The sequence below is a fragment of the Ictidomys tridecemlineatus genome, chromosome 3 (genome assembly GCF_052094955.1).
Source record: "Ictidomys tridecemlineatus isolate mIctTri1 chromosome 3, mIctTri1.hap1, whole genome shotgun sequence".
Taxonomy (NCBI): domain Eukaryota; kingdom Metazoa; phylum Chordata; class Mammalia; order Rodentia; family Sciuridae; genus Ictidomys; species Ictidomys tridecemlineatus.
The window spans coordinates 61369358-61387044 of NC_135479.1; the positions used below are offsets into that span (position 1 = coordinate 61369358).

At 45.5% G+C, this 17687-nt stretch overlaps 2 long non-coding RNA genes and 1 pseudogene across 2 annotated transcripts in view; 2 read left to right on the forward strand and 1 right to left on the reverse strand.

The window, feature by feature from the left end:
* The window catches only part of LOC144376191 (uncharacterized), an 81661-nt gene extending 64325 nt beyond the window's left edge, over positions 1 to 17336 (forward strand). Inside the window, exons 5-6 of the long non-coding RNA XR_013436390.1 lie at positions 16732 to 16825; positions 17051 to 17336. This is a non-coding gene — a long non-coding RNA (uncharacterized LOC144376191). The remainder of the gene's footprint in view (positions 1 to 16731; positions 16826 to 17050) is intronic.
* On the reverse strand, positions 54 to 13276 carry LOC144376190 (uncharacterized). The gene is made up of 5 exons (XR_013436389.1): positions 10500 to 13276; positions 9890 to 9963; positions 4779 to 5006; positions 372 to 493; positions 54 to 145 (listed from the first exon to the last, which is right to left on the reverse strand). It is a non-coding gene; the product is annotated as an uncharacterized LOC144376190 (long non-coding RNA).
* On the forward strand, positions 4978 to 8492 carry LOC144376189 (UBX domain-containing protein 2A pseudogene; annotated as a pseudogene).
* Positions 17337 to 17687: the final 351 nt, after the last annotated feature.

Consider the following 17687-nt stretch of genomic DNA (forward strand, 5'->3'; position numbering starts at 1 on the left):
CTCCCTGTCCCATTCTGACATACTCATAACCCCACCTCAGTCCTCCTCACCTTCGGCCTGTTCCTCCATGGGCTCCAGGTTTTCTGTCAAGGCTGGGACCTGGTGTCCTTGGTCCTCCACCTCGGGGCCTGTGACAGTGACCTGGCTGTGGACATTACCAAGTGGGTAGTGAGACAAATGCAAGTGAGGGAGTGAGGAGACCACCCAAGAGGGATGGGGGCAGCAATATGAGAGGCCTGGCCTTTCCTACCATGAGGTCAGTGACCTTGGCACCCCACAGTTCAGAGGAGAGGGCTGAAGCTCAGAGAGGCCCAGGGCCAGTTCGAGGACTCACAGCTGTATGTGACCCTGTCACCCTGGGCAGGGCTTACCTTCCCAACATTTGGTACACCTCTTGTTGTATGGAGGAACTCGAGATGGTTGAGGCCGAAGAGGATGATTCAAAGAAGAAGATGGGCTCCAGGGTGTCCTCCAGGTCCCCCAGGGAGTACACCTGGAACACATATCCAATGCTGGTATCCTCCCCTCTGTAGCCACCTTCTTGGTTGGGACATTGAGGAAACAGAGTCAGTGCCAAAGTGACCCACCAGAAGTGTCTGGGGATGGAGTCCAGTGCAATAGCCAAAGCTCATAGGGGCTTGTCCCACAGAGGGACAGGAGACTCCAGCAGAGCAATGGCTGGCAGAGTTCACAGTGGAATTGCCGAGGGGATAGTTAGAAACACAGCAGCTTCAGGCCAGTGTGTTAGCTGAGCAGAGGTGGCAGCTCTGTGCACTAGGAGGTTATCCCCTGAGTCCCACCAGCACATCACCTTCTGGAGATGGGAAAACAGGCTCATCCCACACAGGAGGGTCCCTGTGTGAGGACACCCAGGACATCATTCTCTGTGGTGCTGTTGAAATGGCCCCAGGAGGGAATGAGGTCCATATTGCACAGCCCTGAATGACTGTGGAACTGAGTCCCCTGGAAAGTAATCAGGCCCCAGGTCCCTAGCTCATGCTTTCACAGTCTGGGATGTGTTCCTTCAGTCAGCAAGTACCAGAGAAATGGATGAACTAGCACAAGCCTTGTGATGTTTCAGCTAAACTCATCCCTAGTAATCCTGATGCTGTGTAAGACTTGGAGCGTGTGTGGAAGGACCGTCAGGCCATTGCTACCTGGAAAACTAAGCTAATAGTCATTTGGATGGCAGATACAAATCATCAGAGAATTAAAATCACACCCATGTTGCTGTTCTGATGTTTTCACAAATATGGGAACAGTGACCTTGGATGAGTCCAAGAATGAGGCAGGCAGAGAGGGTGAGGAGGACGGGTGAGGATTTGTTGTTCAGATTCCTCATGGTGGGGACTCTGCCTCTCCACCTGACAATCCTACCAGGAAGGTGGTCCTGGTGGTGTCTTTGCTCTTATTCACTTTTATTCTGCTCTGTCCGCTGCCAGTAGAGTCCCCTCTGTTCCGTCCTTACCCTGAGGCCCAGCTCCTGCCTACTGGTGCTTGGCTCTGGATATTCCTCCCTGCACATGGAGTTGGAGCTGAAGCTGCAGCTCCAATGCTTGTTGAGGGTAAACTGTGGAAAGAATGGAAGACAGTGCCTGGTAGCTGGCCGGGAGCCCCAGCCCCTGCTCGCCTCCATTCAGGGTGTTTGTGTCTCTTGTGACCTTCTGCTCCCCCGACCTCATACAGATCCTGTATCTCAGGCTTCTACCCTGTAGAACTGGAAATGACACTGGGTGCCCAGGATGTACCGTGGACACTTTCATTGCCCACCTTTATCCCTGTCCTGGGGGTGACCATGAAAGGACAGGAGGCTTACAATCTCCTACCACGTATTCCTGCCTCAGGCACCTGTTCTCCCCTTCTGAGGAGCAAGGTGGTGGGGCTCTGCAGGGCTACTCACGGTGATGTTCTCTCCTGGATGTACTTCCCCAGGGCTATGAGGTATGGATCTAAAGCTCCTCCTCCCACTTGGGGGAGTGCCCATTGGAAGAGTACCACCAGCGAGGCACTGGCAGCAGGATTGAAAACGACATCGCAGTCTTATCCAAAAGTTCCTTCTTTGGGGTGTGTAGTGATTTGGGTCTGGGGAAGGGGCCGTGCAGCCATAGGGGGAGCTCTGGCGGCGGGGCCTCCTAAAGGGTCGGCCTCCACAGGGGAAGCAGGAAAACATGTTTTGGCTTTCAAAGTATTTCACCAAATGAGCTGGAAGGTGCCGGTTGCTAGAATGTGGGTGCCTGGTTACTGGGTTCCAAGTTCTGTTTGGCTCTATGACCAAGGAAGGGAGGCCATGTCTTGGGGGTTGCTGGCCTAACCCATCCTCCACATAAGCCCATGTGTGTCCCTCTGTTGGCTCTCCTCCAGCCCCATGACTTTTTATGTGTGTACACAGCCAACCCCAACACTGGCCCCACATCCCTTGACAGGCCTGGGTGCAGCCAGGGTCCCAGATCTGAGGAGACACAGCTAGGTTTCAACCCAGCTCCTCCTCCTGTCCTCTCATGGGACTGTGGACAAGTCATCGTGTCTCTAAGGCTTAACCAGTGTTCCCCTGCACAGGGGCGTCATCCTAGAATCTACTTCCTAGCAAAGTCACCAGACATGTGTGAGATGACACAAACCATGTTGTCCCATGTCCATAATGCACAAAAGTAGAGCTAAAATATTGAAACAGGTAAACTGTCACATAGAGTAGAGCTAAGAACAGGCATTGTCTCCCGCCTCATGACTTTGAAAATGCCATTTTCCTTCCTGGCCTTCTTTCTCCATCTGCATCTTGAGGGGGTTGAAATGCAATTAGTGGGGATATCCTCACTTCCCAGAGCCACCCACCTTGTTACCTTGTTCTCTTTGGGATGACTGAGAGTAAGCACATCCCTGGGCACCTTAGGGACCCCCAACAATGAAATTCTTGCCTTTTCCCCCTTTCCATTCTCTGCGTCCCAGTCAGGGTACATGGAGACGGGCTGCCCTTATTCCATGGAAGTGCTGTCTCTCTCCTCTTTCTTCTTTTGTTTTTGGTCTCAGGGAGTGATCCCAGGGGCGCTTAACCCCCAAGCCACATCCCCAACCTGGTTTCCTGTGTTTTATTTTGAGGCAGGTTGTCACAGTGTTGCTAAGGTTAACTTTGAACTTCTGATCCTCCTTCCTCAACCTCCCGAGCTGCTGGTATCACAGACGTGCACCACCATGGCTGGCCTCTCCTTTTCCATGTCACCTCCTGGGGCCTCCATTTTCTCTAACCTACTCTCTGATCTCCACGTGTATGCCTCTCTGTTTTTGTACCTATTGGGAGGCTGAAAAAATTACTGTCACATGGCAAAGGCAGGCAGGTGTCCCCAGGATCATAAAAGTTCTTAATCCAAAGGAAACACTATGGGAGATGACTGAGGCCTGAGCTAGGAAGTGAGGACTCTGCCTTTTCCTCTGGAGTCTGTCCTTGCCCTATTGTCTGGGCCAGTCCCTATGTGACACTGGGCCTCAGTTTCCCACTTGTCCAGTGAAAGGTTAGAGAGGAAGTGACACATAGGCCTTCTGCTGCATAGTTTCCCAGGCTGGGCAGGGTTGCAAAGGGTGGTGCTGCAGAGTCCCAGGTTACTGTTTTCCCAGGGTAGGTGCAGGTGTGCCCTGCTTGGTGCAGCCTGGCCTTGCGTTCCCAGCATGTGTACGCTACCATTGGCACAGGCATGGAAACAGTGCCACGCACCACATACTGGGTCTGCCATCCTTCTTCAAATGTGAGATCCTTTTGTCTCATCTCCCCAGAATCAGAAAGTGTAATTAGCCTCTCTTCACTGCATGGGTGTGGGGGGAGGAGTGGATCCCCAAAGCGAATGTGAGGTGCCCTGACTAATAGAAGTGGGCTTGGATGGGGAGTCTGGTGAAGGCACCAGATCCACACAAATGCCTGTTACACTCTTGGTCCTGCCTCCTGATCAGACAGGATTGGGTATGTCCTAGAGGAGGGAAGGGTCTGGCTTGAGTTCACAGGGTGAGTTAAGTAGATGCTGTGGCCTCAGTTGGAGTCGATTTGCTCCCCCACTGCAGAATACCCAGCATCATGTTAGTTGGCCATTTGATTTTTTTCTTGTAAGAAATCTCCCTTTAGATTTTTTTTCCCATTTATTTGGCTCATTAAGGTTTTCCAATTGTTAGTGTATAATATTTCTGATTATTCATACCCTATTGGAAGGGTATCTGACATACATTTTCTGATTCTGTAGGCTCTCTTTTTTTCTCTCCTGTACTCATCTTTCTGTGAGATTCTTATCCCGGATTTTTTGTTTGTTTCACATCAGTGCACTAAGATTTCTATTGGCCAAATAATATTGAAGGTATTGATTACATTTTTGTTTGGTTAGAAGTCAAAAAACCAGATATGTCAAAGTTATATGTAAAAAGTAAAGCCCCACAGTAAATATTTTGATAACATTGGGCTGGGAACATCTTTTCTGTGACATAAGTGTCAGGTGCCACAAAGGAAATGACTACTGCTCCTAGGGATACCCAAACCTCCTGAGTCAACTTTCCTTCTAGGACAAAAGACAAACTCCTAGAATTCAAAATGAAATCACCACATTGGGCAGAGAATGTCAGACACATTCAACCTCCCAGTGAACCCATACAAAACACACGATACTGAGGTAGCATTTGCCTCCTTCACACTGACTGTTCATGGCCAGCACTGGTGAACATGTGGGAGGCATCCCCTGGGAGATGGGGCCATGGACACAGAACTCTTTGTCAACAACCAACAAATTTCTACAAGAGTATACCTTTACCTAGCATGGCTAATGCTGGGGATTAATTCCACCTATGGACTTGGCACCATTTTTCAAGATTTCTTTGGAAGACTCCTTCACAGAAGATGTTGGAACAGCAAGGAACTGAAGCCCCCACTATCACCCATGTGGAGGTCTTTGGTGGAGAAATCTGCTGCAGAGAAACCTGTGCAGCTGCTGAGGTGGGTCTGCCTGTGCCCACAGGCAAAGGGGCAAGGAATCTGTTACCTGAAAAAAAAAATGATGCATTCATGATGTCTGTACTGAGATCACCAGTTTTAAAAGGATGTTTCTATAATTTAAACATCCCCAGAAATATATGTAAATGAACCTGTGCAGGAGAATGTGAGACAGACCGAAAGGGCCACAGAGAGACTCATGAGAGGGACCTTGAGTGATCTGCCCAGTCATCAATGATGCTCTCATGGGCAAGAAGTGGGGAATTTTTTCTTAATTAATTGATAAATAATTTTATTATAAAATAATATTCAATCATATAAAACTGCATTTATTAAATTTTATCGCTTTCTACACACACACAAAGTAAACTCTGGAGTTTCATTGTTAAGGGCATTTACTAAAAAAAAGTAATATTTCTTAAGAGTAAACTGCAGGCCTGTATTGGTGTTGCACACCTGTGATCCCAGCAACTCCAGAGGCTGAGGCAAGATGATGGCTGGTTCAGGGCCAGCCCCAGCACAGTAGCTAGGCCAAAAGCAACTCAGTGAGATCCTGACTCAAAAATTACAAAGAAAATGTGCTGGAGGTTTTTCTCTTTGGTACAGTGCCTTTAGATTCAATCACCAGCACCAAAAAATGAAACAATACAAAAGAAGAAAGTGCAGAATTCAACATGAACTAAGAATATGAAAGACACAGTCTTCCTGTCATGGAACTATGCCCTCCCCATGAGATATTCATCATTCGTGTTCTCTCCATCCTGTGCAGGTCGGTGTGTTCTTTACTATTGTTATAATAATTATAACAACATGATAATAAAGGACACTATAATGTTATGAGACTAGTAAGTGTGCATACATTTTAGTATATTGGCCACAGTTTTCATATCTCAAGTCTCTGTGGAGTTGGTGCCTTCATGAGGAAGGCAGGGCTGGCAGCACAGAAGGGCAGAGGTAAGTTAAGATTAGATCACACAGTTCTGGAGGCCACTGTGGTCCCTGGTAAGGAACCAAGGGTCAGGGAACAACTGTATCAGCCCCTCCAGCTCCATAATTCAGCTTCACAGAAAAGCAGCCTGGCTCTTCATGAGATAAAGAAAATTACAGGAATTGGTCCCAGCTTAGTGGCAATGATTCCATCCATGGAGCCCCTTTTCACTCAGGGAAGTTCCTTCATGAGAAGGTCAGGAATCAGAGACCACCTTGAATGGGAAGGAGCCAGGTGCAGTTCTCAGCTGCAACAGCAGGACACATTCAGCCTTTGTGAGCAAGAGAGGACTTTACAAAGCATATCAGTTGCTCATGGAAGCTGTTACAAGTTCACAGCCTTATGCTTGAAAGGCAGAACCTCAAACCACCCCTGTGCTACTCTACCAGGGATACACCCCTGCCTTAAAACTTCTTCCAATCTGAAAAAATTATGCCAAAAATATTTTATATGTTTGCATCTATATGAAATCCTCAGAATATGTCAATTGAAAGAGATCGAAAGCAGATGAAAATTTTCCTAGGCATAGGAATTTGAGGATAGGTATTGAAGGGCAAAATGTTTCCTTTAGACACTTCTATCATGACTGAATCGTTAAAAAAAGAGAACAGGTATACAGACCAATAATGAATAAAGACATTAATTAATAATCAAAAAACTCTCCAAAAAGAAAAGTCCAAAACCACATGGCTTCACTGGTAAATTTTATCAAGCACTTAAGGAAAAATTAAGAAGGATACCCTTGGCCCCACACTGAAGCACACTCTTCAGACTGCACAGAGCTGGCCCTGGCACCCACAAGGCACCCCTCGGACACCAAGGGAGTAGGGCTACATTGGTGTGGTGGGGCCACAGAGTCTGAAAGGTTGTTGGGGCAGCTAAGCGTGGCCCGGAGGGGCTCCAGCCTAGGGCCAGGGGTGGTGCCCCTGAGTTGGGGGCGAATGAGGACCCAGCCATGACCCACGCTCAGAGAGTCTTGTTAAATTGCCAAGGTGAGCCTTGAATTTGTGATCCTTCTGCCTCAGCCTCCCCAGTTGCTGGAATTAAAGTAACACAAAGAGAATGAAAGAAGAAGATAATCTTGAAAGTATAAAAGAGAAGTGGGTTTCTGAAACAGGATCCAACAATCAACCTCTTAGTGATAATCAACAAAAAATTGTGAATATTTTGTTGATAGCCTTTTTGAGGAAGCTCAGAAGGTTAGTGCCAAATGCTTGTCCCCCACTGAACAGAAGAAAGAAGTAGATAATAAGATGATAAGAATAAAATTATGGAAAAATGGATTCACAATCAATGATGATTTTAGAAGTTATTCTGATGGTGCAAGTCAGCAGTTTCTGAATCTATCAAAAAAGGGGAATTACCATCAGAATTACAAGGAATTTTTGATAAAGAAGAGGTGGATGTTAAAGTTAAGAAAAGTGAACTTTGTGTGTCTACTAAGCCTGTGTTCCAGCCCTTCTCAGGACAGGGTCACAGACTGTGGGAAATGCCACACCAAAAATTGTTTCTAAAGCAAAGAGTATTGAAGTTGAAAATAAAAATAATTTGTCTACTGTGTCACTGAACAACTTGGAGCCTATCGATAATACACATATCTTACTTAGCCAATGGGAAAAGGATTGTTCAGAAATTCAATACATCTCATAGGATGAGCCACATCAAAGACTTCATTGAAAAATACCAAGAATCTCAAAGAAGTCCTCGCTTTTCCCTTGCAACAGCACTTTCTTCAACTTGCGAGATGAGACACTCACAGTGGAAGAAGCAGATTTACAGAATGCTGTGATTATTCAGAGACTCAAAAAAACTGCCAAACCTTTCAGAATTTTCATAGTATTGATTTTTGAGAGACACAGTAGAAATTTTGCAGCAAAATGATGGTTGTAAGTGAACATGCAAAAATGGGAGAAAGAACATGTCAGATTCACTAGACTTTTGGTGTGAGTGCTATTTAACCCTCTTCTGAAGAAAAGGTTTTAAATAATTTCAAGTTAAGGAAGTAACATGACTAGAAGCTATATTTAATGTACTTTTTCCAGAAGGCTACTCAAAAAATATATACTTTCAAAAATCATTTCATCAGGGCTGAGGTTGTGGCTCAGTGGCAGAGCATTCACCTAACATGTGTGAGGCACTGAGTTTGATCCTCAGCACCACATAAAAATAAATAAAGATATTGTGTGTTCATCTACATCTAAAAATATTTTTAAAAAACATTTCATCAACATACAGTATGTTAAGTAGCTATATCATTAAGAATATTAATATGGTATAAACAAATATATTATCTGCTTTAATCATTGAAAAAAAGAAGGGTACTCTTTAAAACCTTAGAGGAACTGAACTGGAGTAAGCACTTCCAAAGTTGATGCCAAAGACAAATGCAGTTAGTACAAAACAACAGCAGTACCTACAAGCCAATATCTGTCATCTCCATACATATAAATAACAAAATACAAATAAACTAACTCATAGCACATTCAATTAATCATACACTAGGATCAAGGGGATGCAAAAATGCTTCAAAAAACACAATTTAATGAGATAAACCACAATGACCAAATAAATGATTAAATCATATTATGTCAGTAGGTATAGAAAAATTATTCTGAAAAGATTCAACATTCTTTATGATGAATATCCCCCAAAAATCTGGCAAAAAAAGGGATGTAGCACAAGATAACAAAGGTCAAACAGATGAAACAGATGAAAAATGAAAGCTTTTCCTTTAAGATCAGGACAAAGGTGAGGATGCCCACAATTCAATGACATCAATTCCAAATAGTGCTAAGATGTTCCAGCTGGAGGAGTCAGGAAAAAGAAATGACAGGCATCCAAACCAGGAAGAAAAAGTTGTCTCTGTTGGCAGATGATAAGTTCTGTTCACAGAAAATGCTACAACCTCCACTAAAAACTGTCAGGACTAATTAACAAGTTCAGTCAAGATTCAGGAGACAGAATCCACCTTCAAAAATCACATCAATAATTACACCAGCTAAATTTACAATAGCCATGCTATGGAACCAACCTAGCTGCCCCTCAACAGATGAATGGATAAAGAAAATGTGGTCTGTGTACACAATGGATATTCCTCAACCATAAAGAGGAATGAAATTATGGCACTTGCTGGTAAATGGATGGAATTGGAGACTGTCATGCCAAGTGAAATAAGTCAATCCCAACAACCAAGGCTGGATATTCTCTCTGATGCTAAGCCACAAGGCAGGGGGCAGATGGGAAGTAAAGAAGTTCATTCAATTAGACAAAAGGAGAAGAAAGGGAAGGGAATGGAAATAGGAAAGCCAGTGCAATGAATTAGGCATAACTTTCCTCTCCTTATATATGATGTGTAGCTCCACATCATGTACAACCAAAAGAAAAGGATCCTAATTAGAATAAGTTATGCTTCAGGTATGGATGGTATCTAAAAATACACTCTCCTGTCATTTATACCTAAAAAGAACAAAATATAGAAAAGATTATGGGCAGCCTATTGGGGCCGAAAGCAGGGAGTAGGCAGTGCCAGGACTGTCTCAACAGAGTCAGCCTGCTGGGAAGGGTGTGGCAAAGTGCACATGTCCATGAGTTAGGCACCAGCCACCTGGCAGCAGGAATGCCCAGCCCACCTAATCCAGGCAGAGCCCACCTGAGGTGCTGCCTGGCCACATCCAGCTGGAGACCCCTCAACCCACTAGCCCATGATCCTTGGGAGTGGGACAGGGACAGCCAAGCAGGTCAGAACACAGCATACTTTGTCACTGATCTCCCTGGGGTGGAGCAGCCCCACCCTGGATCACAATAACCAACTGCATCCTCATAACTCAAGAAATATGCACTAAAAAAATGAAACATTTATTTCTCTTCCACAATCACCTAGATGTCAATTAGCACAGAAGCAGAAAAGACATAGACATTTTAGCTCAAGCGTTTTTCATACTTACTTGATGTGCTCCTTCCTCAGCATCAGCATCTCATGAATATTCCTCCATGTTTTCTGGTATTTTTCTCACTGCTTCTATAATATTCAAAAAATAGATAAAATCATACATATTTTATATTCTCATGAGGATGGAAAAGGGGTCTAGCAGGTCATGTTCCTCTCATGGTGGTCTATGGATGCCACTGTAGACAGTGCCAAGCCTATGATAAGTGCCCCCAAAGACTCAAGTGTTTAACTCTTTCAGTCTGAGGTACTATCTGGATTTGGTGGACTCACTCCCAGGGAGTCCTTACTGGAAACAGGTCAGTAGGAGCATGCAAAGGAAGGGGATATTATGACTCCTGCCTCCTTCCCCTTGGCTTCCTGGCTATCAGAATGTCAGCAGCTTCCTCTGTCCTTGTTCCTGCCATGATGGACTGAAAAATTCTCAGGGCCAACTGAACATGGACTGAAACCTCTGAAATAATGAACCAAAATAACTTTCTTTCTTTGTAAGTTGATCTATCCCAGGTATTTCTAACAGTGATGGAAAATTAACAACGCCAATAATGCCAATGGATCAGCAGATGCCAGGGAGAAAAATACAACAAATGGGGTCTTATCACACTCACTTTTCTGAATCTTCTGTTCCTACTCCAAGGTGAGGGGGACAGTCCCTTCAAGGCAGCTCCTCAACTTGACTCCATTCCTTCTCCTGGCTGATATCAACAATAATAATGTGCAAGATGGACATGACCACAATGCTTCTTGCTCATATAGCAATGTGCTGCCAGTTTTTGACACAATGATCCAAAAACACACATAAAAATAAAAACACCAATAAGTTCAAGTAAGAGTTTCTGGGGAATATTTGCATTTTTCATTTTCCTGGGTACTGCCACATGGCTTTCCACCAAGGCTGGTCCTGCTAGGCTGTCATGGGTGCAGATGGCTGGGAAGGTGCATGATACTGTCTGGTATGTCTTTAAACATCCTTCCCTGCCTGGGGGAACTGGAGTCTTGCCCATCCATGATCTGGATCTGTACTTAGGTCTTCCTTCCCATGCGTCATCTCCTATATGTCTGCTACTCCTTCTTCCTTTGCAAGGAAAGTGCAACTTGTGATGAGTAAGTTTTTGCTGTTGAATGAACCCATGGGGGGATTTTGCTCAGGTTTCTGCTAAATTATGAATATAAATACATGCTGGTTTTCCAGGTCATTCATTTTGTTTTGATCAGTTACCTCCTCCCAGTTTCCTTTGGTACTTAAACCATGTAGGTCCTCTTAATTTGTCTTGCTATTTCAATATAAAATTCATGTAAGTCTACTTTGTCCACTAAATACAGTTTTGTTTTATGTCCCAGGAGTTTGAGAACAAACGGCTTTTCTTTCAGAGCTTTCTCAACAGATTTTAAATCTGCCTCGACAGTCAGTCCTCTTTAATCCATATGTTTTTGAGATGAGTGCTTCTTGAATTCTAAATGAAAATTTACTGGTCATGTTATTATTTATACTAATTCTATTAGATCTTTGTCAAAACAGAGCTTTTTCCTCTAATTCTCTGTGTCCTGTTAAGATATGTTTGTAGCCAAATATATAATTTTTTCAGTGGTTCCATGAACATGCAAATAACATGTTGTTTTCTGTTTATTCAAGCAACAATCTACTTACTAAATCCAAGGTATTTATTCTCTTTTAACTTGATCTAATTCTTAGAGAAACAAATTGAAACACCTCCCTATCAATGTGGTGTGTGTGTGTGTGTGTGTGTGTGTGTGTGTGTGTGTGTGTTGAACTTCCTGACCTTTCTAACAGCTTTGGCTTTGGGAATTTGGCCATCATCTGGCTTACTCCATGCAGGCTCCTCACTGCTTTACGTCTGCTGCAGCTTTGCTTTCCACCACTGCATCACACCACATGTTGGGACTGTAGAGTCCACCTGTCTGATGGTGATATTGCCCAGCCTGCCTTGCTTTAATTTGTAACTCTCTGAAAACTTAATTACTGCCAGCTCTTATTCACCATGTTGGTTCACATGCATTTTTTTGTAAATAAAATGTGGCTGGCATTCATTTTTACATAGCATGCTGACACTCTCTCTGTGCAAAGGGAGATATTCTTTCCATTTCCTTTTGCTTAACTATGTACTTTGCCTTGGTCATTGCCTCACAAGTTACTATTTGTTTGTTTCCTTGCTAATTTGCCCAGCCCTTTCCCGGGTCTATTGCATCTCCCATCTCTGCTCTTCCAATGAACCTGAAGAAAAATCTAATGAGTACTCTGACTTCACATGCTTTTAGATATCTCTTTGTATCCCCAATTCTATACATCCTATAAATAAAAATATTACAATCCCAGTACATTTGCTATAACTGTTCAACATGCAGGTCACAAAGTTAATGTGTGCTTAAGTTGCTTTTCAAAAACTAGAAGTGTATTTTTTAGCTCAAAGCAGCTGAAAACCCCCACTCTTTCACTTGGGCCTGCACAGAAGTCCTTTGGCAAGCTTTTGAAGTCAAAAGGCCAAAAACTCCACCCTCAGATCATGCTACTGTGAACATTTTTTGAACTCCCAAAAGTGCTTTGTAGATTGCCTATTCACACAGACAACTGAATCCCTTCCTCAAATTACCTTTCATTGACTTTCTTGTCACATTAATGCCCCTAAACCTCAGGGAGGTGGTTTTGAATCTGCAGTCTCTCCCTACCAACCTTGGCCATCTTATGAATAAACTCTCTTTTGAGCAACTTGCAGATTCTGGGAAAATCACACTGTGAGGAAGGCATGGTTTTGTAACAGGCCTGGTTTTATAACACACAAACCCCTGTCTAGACCCCCAGAAGACTCTCTTTCACCCCTTTATCTTGGGGTTTAGTGAAGGAAAGAGTCTGCTCTTGAACATGTTTTCACTTTGGCCATTTCTTCAGAACTAAGACTGGTTTCTAGGGCAAGTTACTCTCTAACTAAAAGGTTGTCATTCCTCACCTCTCTTGCAGCTAAGAGTGACCTGCTCGAGCTGATGAGAAGGGAGCAGAAGGAATGTGAGGATGAGGGGATCAGCTTGCATGGAGCCAACCAAGCGGTGTGGCACTCTCTTTCCCTTTCCCATAAAAAACCTTTTGAAATTCAGCATCTGGGGCCAGGGACAGACTCGGAGATGCCTCCAGAGAGCCTGGGGCAGAAAGACAGTGAGTTGACTGCACAGGTGCCATCCAGGTCAGCATTGAGCACCACCTCCAATTCTTTTATAGAGAAAGAAGAACTATCCCTCTCTCCGTATCTTCTGTCCTCCTATGATGGTGGTATTTATGTAGTGGATGGGCAAATCTAATTGCAACTGAAGCCCCTGCTTCTTCACTGCATGAACTCAGGCCAGACCCTTCCCTCCTCTAGAACATATATATATATATATATATATTCTTGTCTGATCAGGAGGCAGGGCCAAGAATGCCATGTCTATTTCTGTGGATCTGGTGCCTTCACCAGGCTCCCATTCAAGCCCACCTCTAATAGACACAGCACCTCACAGATACTTTGGGGATCCAGCCCTGCCCCCACATCCATGCAGCTGAGAGAAGCTGATACTACTCTCTGGCTTTGGGGAGATGGGACAAAAGGACCACACATTTGAGGAAGGATGGGAGACCTGGGCATGTATTGTGAGGCACTGTTTCTATGCCTGTGCCAATGATAACACACACATGCTATGAACACAAGGCCAGGCTGCACCAAGCAGAGTACATCTGCACCCATCCTGGGCAGACAGTAACATGGAACCCTGAAGCACCACCCTGACCAACTCTACCCAGCCTGGAAAACTATGTAGCATCTACCAGAAGGGAAGTTCCTCTTTAACCATTCACTGCACATTTGGGAAACTGAGGCCCAGTGTCAGATAGGGACTGGCCCAGAGAACAGGACAGAGGCACACTCCAGAGGAAAAGGCAGGATCATGACTTCCTAGTTCAGGACTCATCCATCTCCCATAGGATTTCCTTTGGAAAAAGAACTTCCATGATTCTGGGGACACTTGCCTGCCTTTTCCATGTAACAATATTTCTTTTCAGCCTCTCAATAGGTGCAATCATGTGGAGATCAGAGAGTAGGTCAGAGAAAATGGGGGCCCAGGAGGTGGAAGTAACATGGGAAAGGACAAAGATGCCAGGCATGGTGGTACATGACTACAATACCAGCAACTTGGGAGGCTAAGGAAGATCGCAAGTTCAAAGTTAATCTCAGCAACACTGTGACAACCTGTCTCAAAATAAAACAGAAAAACAGGTTGGAGATGTGGCTTGGTGACTATGCACCCCTGGGATCACTCCCTGAGACCAAAAAAAAAAAAGAAAAAGAAGAAGAGACTAGAGACCACGCTTCTATGGAACAGGAGCAGCCCATCTCCAAGTACCTTGACTGGGCCCTGAGAATGGAAAGGGGAAAAGACCAGAATTTCATTGTTGGGAGGTCCCTAAGGTGCCCAGGGATGTGCTTACTCTCATCCCAAAGAGAACAAGGTGGGTGGCTCTGGGAGGTGAGGATATCCCCACTAATTACATTTCAACCCTCTTAAGATGCAGACGGAGAAAGAAGGCCAGGAAGGAAAAAGGTATTTTCAAAGTCACAAGGCAAGAGGCTAGGACTGTTTTTAGCTCTACTCTACTTGACATCCCACCTGTTTCCATATTTTATCTCTACTTTTGTGCATTACAGAGATGTGACAACCTGGTTTCTAAGTGTTATCTCACATAGGCAGGGGAAGGCTTAGAGACATGAAGACTTGTCCAAGGTCACAAGAGAGGACAGGAAGAGGAGCTGGGTTTAAACCTAGCTGTGTCTCCTCAGAGCTGGGACCCTGGCTACACCCAGGCCTGGCATGTGATGTGGGGAACTGTGTTAGGGTTAACTGTGTACACATATGGAAATGTCATGGAGTTGGAGGAAGGCCAACAGTAGCCCAGAGGGACAAATGTGGGTATACCTAGAAGAGGGGTCAAGTCAAGGGACCCTAAGACATGGCTATGTTGCTTTCAATCACACTCCCAGTGCCTTCTCTAGTGGTACTCCTCCAAGTGGAACTCCTCAAAGTAGCCCAAGGCCCACACTTGGTGACCCTGGGGAGGTACATTCAGGAGAAACCATCACTGTGAGTAGTCCTGCAGAGCCCCACCACCTTCCCCCTCAGTATGGGGGAAGAGGCCTAAGGCAGGAGCAGCTGGGGGAGATTGTGATCCTGGTGTCCTGTCATGGTCACCCCCAAAGCAGGGATGTAGGTGAGGAAAGGGAGTGTCCAGGGTACATCGTGGGCCCCCAGGGTCATTTCCTGTCCTCTTAGGGTAGAAGCCTGGTATGAATGGTCTGTATGAGGTCTGGGGAGCAAAGGTCACAAGGGGCAGAAATGCCCTGCCAGCTACCACGCACTGTCTTCCATGTTTTCCACAGGTTATCCTCCACAAGCACTGAAGCTGCAGCATAAACTGTATGTCAAGGGAGAAAGAGCCAGGGCCAAGCACCACTGGGCAGGAGCTGGGCCTCAGGGTAAGTGTGGGACAGAGGAGACTCCACTGGCAGAGCCTAGAGAAGATGAGAAGCAATTAAGAGCACAGACACCACCAGGACCACCTTCCTGGTAGGGCCTGGAGGTGGAAGGCAGAGTCCTACACCATGAGGAATCTGAGCACCAACTCCTCACCCATCCCCACCCTCTCTGCCAGCCTCAGCCTTGGACTCATGCAAGATCACTTTTCCCATATTTGTGACAATATCAGAACAGTGACACAAACACTATTTCACTTCAATTTTTCAGATGATTTGCATTCTGCCATCCAACTGACCATAACTCCTAGACCCAGGTGTCTAGGTGTCAGTGGCCTGACTGTCCTTCCACACACTCTCTTACACATCATCAGGATTAGTAGGGCTGCATTTAGCAGGAACTTTGCCAATTGGTCCATTTTTCTGGTACTTGTGTCTCAAGGAACACACCCAGACTATGAAAGCAGGTGCTGGGGACCCAGGGCCTCATCACCTTCCAGTGGGACCTGGTTTCCACATTCATTCAGCCTTTCAGGGCTATAGGACCTGGACCTCATTCACTCTTGGAACCATCACAAGGATACCACAGAAAATGAAGTCCTGGCTGTCCTCACACAGGGACCCTCCTGTGTGGGATGAGCCCTTTTTCCCATCTCCAGAAGGTGATGTGCTGGTGGGACTCAGGGGATAAGCTCCTAATGCACGGAGCTGCCACCTCTGCTCAGCTAACAAACTGGCCTGAAGCTGCTGTGTTTCTAACTATCCCCTCGGCAATTCCACTGTGAACTCTGCCAGCCATTGCTCTGCTGGGGCTCTCCTGTCCCTCTGTGGGACAAGCCCCTATGTGCTTTGGATATTGCACTGAACTCCATCACCAGACACTTCTGGTGGGTCAGTTTGGCACTGACTATGTTTCCTCAATGTCCCAACCAAGAAGGCACAGGTGGCTCCAGAGGTATATGATACCTGCACAGTATCTCTGTCCTGGGCATACTCCCTGAAGAGCTTAGAGGAGACTCTGGAGCCTGCCTAACTCTATGACTCCCCCTCTTCCATGTCTACCATCTCGAGTTTCTCCACCCAACAGGAAATGGACCTAATACTGGGAAGGTAAAGCCTGCCCAGGGTGACAGGGTCACATACAGCTGAGTCCTGGAACTGAACCTCTCTGAGCTTCAGCCTGCTCCTCTGAACTGTGGGATGCCAATAAAACCAACATCATGGTAGGAAAGGCAGGCCTCTCATACTGCTGCCCTCCCTCTTCCTTTTTGGGTGTCTCCTCACTCCTTAACTTGCACTTGCCTCACTATCCACTTGGTAATATCCACAGCCACGTCACTATGACAGGACTCAACATGGAGGACCAAGGCCACCAGGCCCAGCATTGAGAGAAAAACCTGGAGTCCACGGAGGATCAGCAGAAGGTAAGAAAAACTTAGGTGGGGGCATATGAGTGTGTCACAGTGGGACAGGGATGGTCATGCAGAGCATATCATCCAGGAATGGGCAGGGCAGGAGCAACTGTCACTGTGTGCCTTCTAGGAACACTGCCAGGGTGGTTTGTGGGTGGAACTGTGTGAAAGGCAGTGGGAAATATATTATCCCTGGAAGGAACAGGGATAGTCTCTTGATCTGTACTCCTCTTACAGCTGCAGGGCAACCTCTGGTGCTTGTGGAAACTCCAGCTCAAGTTCCACCACGTCCACTACCTGAGAGAGAGCTGGCGCTAAAACACCTGCAATGGCACCTCCAGACCAACAAGCCCTGCTGGCCCCTCAGCCAGCACCACTTACTGAGACCAACCCAGAGTCTCCCTTCCTCTCCCCTGCCATTTATTTATTCCTTATTTTTATTTTCTGTGTTTATTTACTTTTGCATAATTAGCTTCTTTCAAAATTGAAATTTTTATGTTTTAAAATATTTCGTTTACTGGCATTGAGTACATTCTCTAAACTGTGCACTGGTCACCACTATGTAGTTCCAGAATATTTTCCTGAATTCAGTATCCATGACCACTGCCTCCCCCACCCTCCTGCTAGTCCCCAGCAACCCCTCAGCTTTCTAGTCCTGTGATATGCCTAGTCTGCATTTTTCAAACCAGTGCAGTCTGATTTCTCCTGGGCCATATAATGTTGGAAAGGACTATTTAAGTTTCTTTAGATGGGTAAATGCCATTCAGGTCTGTTTTTTTAGTTGTTAGTTTTTTGTTTGTTTTGGGGGGAGGTTGTTTGTTTTTTGTTACTGGGGTTGAACCAGGGGCACTTTACCATTGAGCTACATCCATGG